Source organism: Budorcas taxicolor, chromosome 17 (assembly GCF_023091745.1).
Source record: "Budorcas taxicolor isolate Tak-1 chromosome 17, Takin1.1, whole genome shotgun sequence".
NCBI classification, from domain to species: Eukaryota; Metazoa; Chordata; class Mammalia; order Artiodactyla; family Bovidae; genus Budorcas; species Budorcas taxicolor.
In genome coordinates this window covers 24571506-24580105 of record NC_068926.1, presented here as the reverse complement: position 1 = coordinate 24580105, position 8600 = coordinate 24571506, and the positions used below count along the sequence as shown (strand labels likewise).

Genomic DNA, 8600 nt, shown 5'->3' with positions numbered 1-8600 from the left:
GGGAATATTTTCTTTCAAAGATTGATAAGAGCAACAGCATTAGTAACTATCACTCAGCCTACATGTGGCAGCAAAAATTTATTTCCACTCCACTTTTAGGCATATCCGAGAGGAATACCAATTTTATAATTCTCAGAATCTGTATTTAAATATCTTTAGATTACTTGAGTAAATACTCTTCTTGATTTTTGCAAGGGCAATTAGTATAATTCTTCTCTCAAGTATAGATTCTGGGTTTAGAATAGTAAATCACTTTATAAATGTATATGTATATATTTTTATGCACATGTATTTACATGTTATATTTAGCTATATATTTGTGTTTACATTTTTTATACTGAAGAGAGTGAAAAAGGAAGTGCACAAGTGTATCTGAATGTCAAATACTCCTTTATTTGAGGATGTGCTATTTCAGGTGATTTTTAATACACATGTAAAGTGGTAGTAATCAACTCAGACATACTTTCAACAAGCATTGGTTTGGTATTTGCCAAGTATTGTATTAAATTCTTGGGTAGAAATGATACTAGATAGAGGTGCATAGAGTTTAGTGGAAGGAGGGAAACAGACATATAAATATCTAAATAAATGAGTAACAATATAACATTAACATGTATTTCTTCATTATTAGTACTAATCATTCATTCCCAAAGGGTAATAAATACTTTCATTTGTTTTCATCTGTTGCAATCACACCCAATACTTAGCTGAATGACCTCAACAAAGTAAATGTCTAAAAAATATTATTGATTAAATGAACACCTAAGTTATAAATGTAGTATCTTTGTATTCATCAAGTCTGAAAAACAGTAATAAATAGTCAATAAAAATAAATATGGATATAGTTTTGATTGGTTCAGTTCAGTTCAGTTCAGTCGCTCAGTCGTGTCCGCCTCTTTGCGACCCCATGAATCGCAGCACAGCAGGCCTCCCTGTCCATCACCATCTCCCGGAGTTCACTCAGAGTCATGCCCATCGAGTCAGTGATGCCATCCAGCCATCTCATCCTCTGTCGTCCCCTTCTCCTCCTGCCCCCAATCCCTCCCAGCATCAGAGACTTTTCCAATGAGTCAACTCTTCGCATGAGGTGGCCAAAGTACTGGAGTTTCAGCTTTAGCAGCTTTCCTTCCAAAGAAATCCCAGGGCTGATCTCCTTCAGAATGGACTGGTTGGATCTCCTTGCAGTCCAAGGGGCTCTCAAGAGTCTTCTCCAACTTCAAAAGCATCAATTCTTTGGTGCTCAGCCTTCTTTACAGTCCAACTCTCACATCCATACATGACCACAGGAAAAACCATAGCCTTGACTAGACAAATGTATCACAAATCTGTGTGTAAGAACATGTTCCTAAACAACATTTAGCCATGTAAGAATAGCAGAGAAACTAGGAGTTCTTTATTGAATTAACCCTGAGCTAACTTCATCAACATAAAATTGTTCATCCTAATTGGTGAGTAAGGACTTGGATTTCATGGGGAAAGGAGAGGGAGAAAAGTGAAGAAACAATGACATTTTGAAGTTGGAAAGAACTTGACGGACCAGGGTGATCAATGGAGCCTCACAGAAGCTACAACTATTGGGACATAGTCAAGAGACCAAGGAGATTGTAAAAGTGAGTGAGAAAGATTGAGATGGTTGGGAAGGAATAAAGTACCATTATTCATCCTTTTAGTACTAAATTTTCCACTTCTATACCTATCTCACAGAAAGAAGTCTCTTCTTCCCTGATGAAAATGGTTAAGAAAATACAGACACTGGGTTGTGTCTATGTTTATCTAACATTGATATTCCTGAAAAATCTATGTGGCCAGAGGATACTTGGAAAACTTAAGTTGCAGAGCATAATACTGTACATTAGAATAATACAGCCAGTAAAAAGAGAACCATTTTTGCTTTGAGTAGAGAAATTAATATTATGGGCAAACCCACCAAATACAAACACAAAGAAAGACATATACATTAATATACCTGTAACTCAAACCAGGATATTAAGATAGTTCCCTCTTTCTGGAACTTTGGGGGAAAGAAAGATGGTCAAATTGTAACATGAAGTCCATTCCATTCTCTTGCTTCCAGGGAAGAATATTATCAGAGTTTAGGCATTCACGCTCAGGATGGATTTGCCTGGGAAAAGTTGCTATGGCGGCATTCATGCACAGAGTAATTTCGTTACGACTGATCACCTCTAACTCTCCAGGACCTAATTTAACATCAGAAAAAAATGGGGTGAAATTTCTGAGTATCTTTGAAAACAAAATGCATTACACAATCCATGACGGTCACACTAACAGTTCAGTTAACTCCATCGTCTTTTCTCCTGATGTGACAATAGGGGTCAGATTCATATCAGTTTCTTTACCTATGGTCTTCCAACAAAACAGGAATTTTAATTAATATTAACTCAGCTCAGTTCAGTCGCTCAGTCATGTCCAACTCTTTGTGACTCCATGGACTGCATCATGCCAGGCCTCCCTGTCCATCATTAACTCCTGAAGTCCATCCAAACTCATATCTGTTGAGTCAGTGATGCCATCCAATCATCTCATCCTATGTCATCCCATTCTCTTCCTGCCTTTAATCTTTCCCAGCATCAGGGTCTTTTCAGATGAGTCAGTTCTTCACATCAGGTGGCCAAAGTATTGGAATTTCAGCTTCAACATCAGTCCTTCCAATGAACACTCAGGACTGATCTCCTTTAGGATGGACTGGTTGGATCTCCTCGCAGACCAAAGGACTCTTAAACATCTTCCTCAACACCACAGTTCAAAATCATCACTTCTTTGGTGATCAGATTTCTTTATAGTCCAACTCTCACATCCATACATGACTACTGGAAAAACCATGATGGATGTTTGTTGGCAAAGTAATCTCTCTGCTTTTCAATATGCTATCTAGGTTGGTCATTAACTTTCCTTCCAAGGAGTAAGTGTCTTTTAATTTCATGGCTGCAGTCACCATTTGCAGTGATTTTGGAGTCCCCCAAAATAAAGTCTGACACTGCTTCCACTGTTTCCACTTCTATTTGCCATGAAATGATGGGACCAGATGACATGATCTTCGTTTTCTGAATGTTGAGCTTTAAGCCAACTTTTTCACTCTCCTCTTTCACTTTCATCAAGAGGCTTCTAAGTTCTTCTTCACTTTCTGCCATTAGTGTGGTCTCATCTGCATATCTGAGGATATTATTTCTCCTGGCAATCTTGATTCCAGCTTGTGCTTCTTCCAGCCTAACATTTCTCAGGATGTACTTTGCATATAAGTTAAATAAGCAGGGTGACAATAAGCAGCCTTGACAAACTCCTTTTCCTATTTGAGCCAGTCTGTTGTTCCATGTCCAGTTCTAACTGTTGCTTCCTGACCTGCATACAGGTTTCTCAAAAGGCAGGTCAGGTGGTCTGGTATTCCCATCTCTTTCAGAATTTTCCACAGTTTATTGTGATCCACACAGTCAAAGGCTTTGACATAGTCAATAAAACAGAAGTGGATGCTTTTCTGGAACTCTTTTGCTTTTTTGATGATCCAATGGATGTTGGATATTTGATCTCTGGTTCCTCTGCCTTTTCTAAAACCAGCTTGAATATCTGAAGTTCACAGTTCATGTACTGTTGAAGCCTGGCTTGGGAGAATTATGGGCATTAATTTACTAGCGTGTGAGATGAGTGCAATTGTGTGGTAATTTGAACATTCTTTACTATTTCCTTTCTTTGGGATTGGAATGAAAACTGACCTTTTCCAGTCCTGTGGCCACTGCTGAGCTTTCCAAATTTGCTGGCATATTGAGTGCAGCACTTTGACAGCATCATCTTTCAGGGTTTGAAATAGCTCAACTCTAATTCCAACACTTCCACTAGCTTTGTTCGTAGTGATGCTTCCTAAGGCCCACCTGACTTCGAATTCCTGGATGTCTGGCCCTAGGTGAGTGATCACACCATCATGGTTATCTGGGTCACAAAGATCTTTTTTGTATAGTTTTTCTGTGTGTTCTTGCCACCTCTTCTTAGTATCTTCTGTTTCTCTTAGGTCCATACCATTTATGTCCTTCATTGAGCCCGTCTTTGCATGAAATTTTCCCTTCACATCTCTAATTTTCCTGAAGAGATCTCTAGTGTTTCCTATTCTATTGTTTTCCTCTATTTCCTTGCATTGATCACTGAGGAATGCTTTCTTATCTCTCCTTGCTATTGTTTGGAACTCTGCATTCAAATGTTAACTCAAAAGAATTCTATTTTATAAAATTAAAAAGTCATTAATTAATTCAAAATTTCTTATCAGTCAGTTCAGTTCAGTCACTCAGTGGTATCCAACTCTTTGTGGCCCCATCAACTGCAGCATGCCAGGCTTCCCTAACTTTTTTTTATACTTCTTTTATATTATACAAGGTTTTTAGCTTTGTTTTTCTACCATGGTAACTTCACTTCATAAATAAATTTGACACACATTCTGTCTACTATTCATCAAGACAAAAAAAAAAAAATCCAAACCAAAACTCAAAGACGAATTTTATATATCTGGTAATTGGATTCACTAATAGTGTCAGAAACACTGTTTTACCTTACAAACTTAAAATCTTCTCCAACAACAAGGCTCCCTCTATCTATCCTTTATATTCTTAATTTCACAGAAAAAAAATGCTCAAAACAGTCATCTGTACCACCTGTCTTCATTTCCACTCTGTCAATTCTCTCTTTAAACCTTTCCAGTACAATAAAAATGCTTTTCTCAAGGTCTTCATACTTCTGTTCTATAGATCCCATGATCACTTTTCAATTTTACTTTTCCTGTCTCTCAGTAGCATTTCATATACTATTCACAATTCCTCCTATTCCAGAATCTTTGCTGGCCTTTTCTTTGTCTGACTTCTAATAATGAACTCACTTGTTCATAATTTAAGAGATATGACCAGACAACCTGAAAATATGAATTAAGTGAAATTAAAATTGAAACTAAAAAATATTAAAATCCTTGAGTATATATTTGTATCAGACAGAACAGGTTATTCTCCTGTAATTAATTATCCAAAATATCCATTACAAATCATATCTCACATTGTCTTTATTCTCAGGCCAAGCTGATAAGCATTGCCAATTACTTCAACAAATGGAAAATATGGCTCATACAAAGGTCATATGCTCATACTTCATTGACCAAAGAAAGTAATACAGCTCCATATGCATTCCAGGGTATAAATATATATTCTTCCAGCAGGGATATATAGTAACTTTGATGAATGGTAATAAAAATCTCCAATGATATGTAAGTGAACAAATAAAAACAATTTAATTCACTTTCAACCAGTACAGATTATTATAGTAATTTTTTTCTGAAACATGGCAATTAAAGAAAAAAAATCTCAAGAATATGTTTGCCTTTTAGGATAAACTATAAATTTTCTTCTTTGCCAAGAGAAATCTCCTTTGTAGAAAAATGTCTGGTAATAAATACAGAAGATACATGCCTTTAAATAACAGATTCAGGGAAGAGTTAGCAATAAACATGAAAGTGACTAGGTGAAGTTCTGGGGAAACAATATTTGCTCAGTATCAAAGTAATACCTCACACATCACTTATTAAATTCCAAGTGAAACACTGATTCTTCATGTTGGAGAGGACTAGATGTTCGTGTGACTAATCGTAACACTGATAGGGGGACAACCAACACGACTCTCCTGTTGTGCTACAAAATGAACAGAGATCATCGCCCATGAAATATTCATGCACAACATGTTTAGACTGATCCAGTAAAGCTTTGAGATTTAATTTTTAGTTTATAATAATCAAGATTTAGAAGACACACAAAGAAATACTTAGATAAATCCAGTGTTGAGTATTTTTGTAAGAAAACTGGCCGGTATTTTCAAAGAGTCAGTGTCACTTAAAAAAGTAAAAAACAGTAGAGGATTTATCTACATTAACTAAAACAAAGGAGACATATATCTGATTACATTATGTGCATCTTGTTTTGATTCTCATTAATATTAAACAGCTATAAAACACTATTTTGAATATAATTGAGATTTTGAACATAGATTTGATATTAATGATACTATGGGATTATTGTTCATTTCTTTCATAATTTGTTCTGATCAGATAAGTAAATGTCTTGATTATTATGAGACTTAATGAAGTATTTATAAGTAAAGTTACACATTTGTAAGTAGCTTTTAAGTGGTTCAAAATTATAGATTAAGGCAAAATATCTCTAAAGTGGTAGGTATATGGATTTTATTGCATTACTTTATTACTTTTTATATATTTAAACTTATTTCCCAATAAAAATTAGAGAACAAAGTATAGTGAGATTTCATTTCTCCGCATAATATTTGCAGAGCTTTGGAAATCTGATCTTGCCCAGTGGTGGTAAGAGAATGGCAGTCACAGAGTTCTTTCCATTAATGGTTAGATTACAAGTTCTACTGAGGATTAATTTATGAAATCTAGAAAAACTATATTATAAAAATGTTAATTTCTGCTTAATTTATAATATACCAAGTAATTGGAAATAACTAAAATAATGTTTGAATGCATCATGTTCTATCCAAACAATAGATAAGGAAACAAAACACATTGTTATTATGTGAAAAAAAAAGTGCAATGCAGATCCGTATCTCCATTGTGATACTAGGTAGGGGGTTCAGTTCAGTTCAGTTCAGTTGCTCAATCATGTCCGACTCTGTGACCCCATGGACTGCAGCACACCAGGCCTCCCTGTCCATCACCAACTCTTGGAGGTAGGGGGTAGAGTTAGTATAAATCTCTGTATGTAATTCTGACAATGGAGGTGTGGAAGGAACAGATTTTTTGTTTAATTATTTTAAACCTTTTTTTATATTCTTGGAAAAAATTATATGTGGACTAAGAGCTATTTTTAAGTATGATTTTTCAATAATAAAAATGACCAAGACACACACGTTTACCTAAATGTTGAAACTGGAACTGAAATTGGAAATGACCTTATTCAATTAAATAATTTTTTAAATTTAAAACAAAACAAAATAATAACTATGATAAAACTTAAACCCACATTTATATGCCTAATATCACATAGTTGAGGCAATTTTTCACAGAACCAGGACAAGAACTTGGGCCCTGTTAAGCCATGCTTTTCTTGTGGCATGTCAACTCCCAGCTATATGTTATCTAACTTCATGTGTGTGTGTTCAGTCCTTTCCAACTCTTTCAACCCCGTGGACTGTATTCTTTGGCATTGACAGGCTGATTCTTTACCACTGAGCCACCAGGGAAGCCCTAGCTAATTTCATGATTAATTACAAAATTAAGTTTAAGATAAAAGGCTTTGTCACATCACTTAGAAAAAAGTTAACATTCTAATTTAGAACAGGTCAACTGAAAGAAATAATTTTTGTTGCAATATATTTTAGAGCCTCTACTTAGTAACCAAGTAAACTTTAATTTTTTTGAAGTTCAATTACTTTTTAGAAGTTTTTAGGCTTTATTTTAAATAAAGGTTAAATTGATTTGCAATATTATATTAGTTTCAAGTGTACAACATAGCGATTCAATATTTTCATTGATTCCATTTACATTTATTATAAAATAATGTCTATAGCTGTATAATACATGCTGTATGATACATCCTTGTTTCTTCTCTGTCTTATCTATTCAGTTCAGTTCAGTTCAGTTCTGCCACTCAGCCGTGCCCGACTCTTTGTGACCCCATGAATCGCAGCACACCAGGCCTCCCTGTCCATCACCAACTCCCGGAGTTCACTCAGACTCACGTCCATCGAGTCCGTGATGCCATCCAGCCATCTCATCCTCTGTTGTCCCCATCTCCTCCTGCCCCCAATCCCTCCCAGCGTCAGGGTCTTTTCCAATGAGTTGACTCTTCACGTGAGGTGGCCAAAGTATTGGAGTTTCAGCTTCAGCATTAGTCCTTCCAATGAAAACCCAGGATTGATCTCCGTTAGGATGGACTGGTTGGATCTCCTTGCACTCCAAGGGATTCTAAAGACTTTTCTTCAACACCGCAGTCCAAAAGCATCAATTCTTTGGTGCTCAGCTTTCTTTAAAGTTCAAATCTCACATCCATATATGACCACCGGAAAAACCATAGACTTTACTAGATGGACCTTTGTTGGCAAAGTTAATGTTTCCGCTTTTTAATATGCTATCTATGTTGATCATAACTTTCCTTCCAAGGAGTAACCGTCTTTTAATTTCATGGCTGCAATCACAATCTGTGGTGATTTTAAGCCCCTCAAAATAAAGTCTGACACTGTTTCACCTGTTTCCCCATCTATTTCCCATGAAGTGATGGGACTAGATGCCATGATCTTCGTTTTCTGAATGCTGAGCTTTAAGCCAACTTTTTCACTCTCCTCTTTCACTTTCATCAAGAGGCTTTTTAGCTCCTCTTCACTTTCTGCCATAAGGGTGGTGTCATCTGCATACCTGAGGTTATCAATATTTCTCCCAGCAATCTTGATTCCAGCTTCTGCTTCTTCCAGTCCAGCCTTTTCTCATGATGTACTCTGCATATAAGTTAAATAAGCAGGGTGACAATATACAGCTTTGATGTACTCCTTTTCCTATTTGGAACCAGTCTGTTGTTCCATGTCCAGTTCTAATTGTTGCTTCCTGA

The 8600-nt window shown here is 36.0% G+C and overlaps 1 pseudogene; it reads right to left on the bottom strand.

Annotated features, from left to right (window-relative positions):
- Positions 1-3433: 3433 nt before the first annotated feature.
- LOC128062021 (uncharacterized) lies at positions 3434-4108 on the bottom strand (annotated as a pseudogene).
- Positions 4109-8600: the final 4492 nt, after the last annotated feature.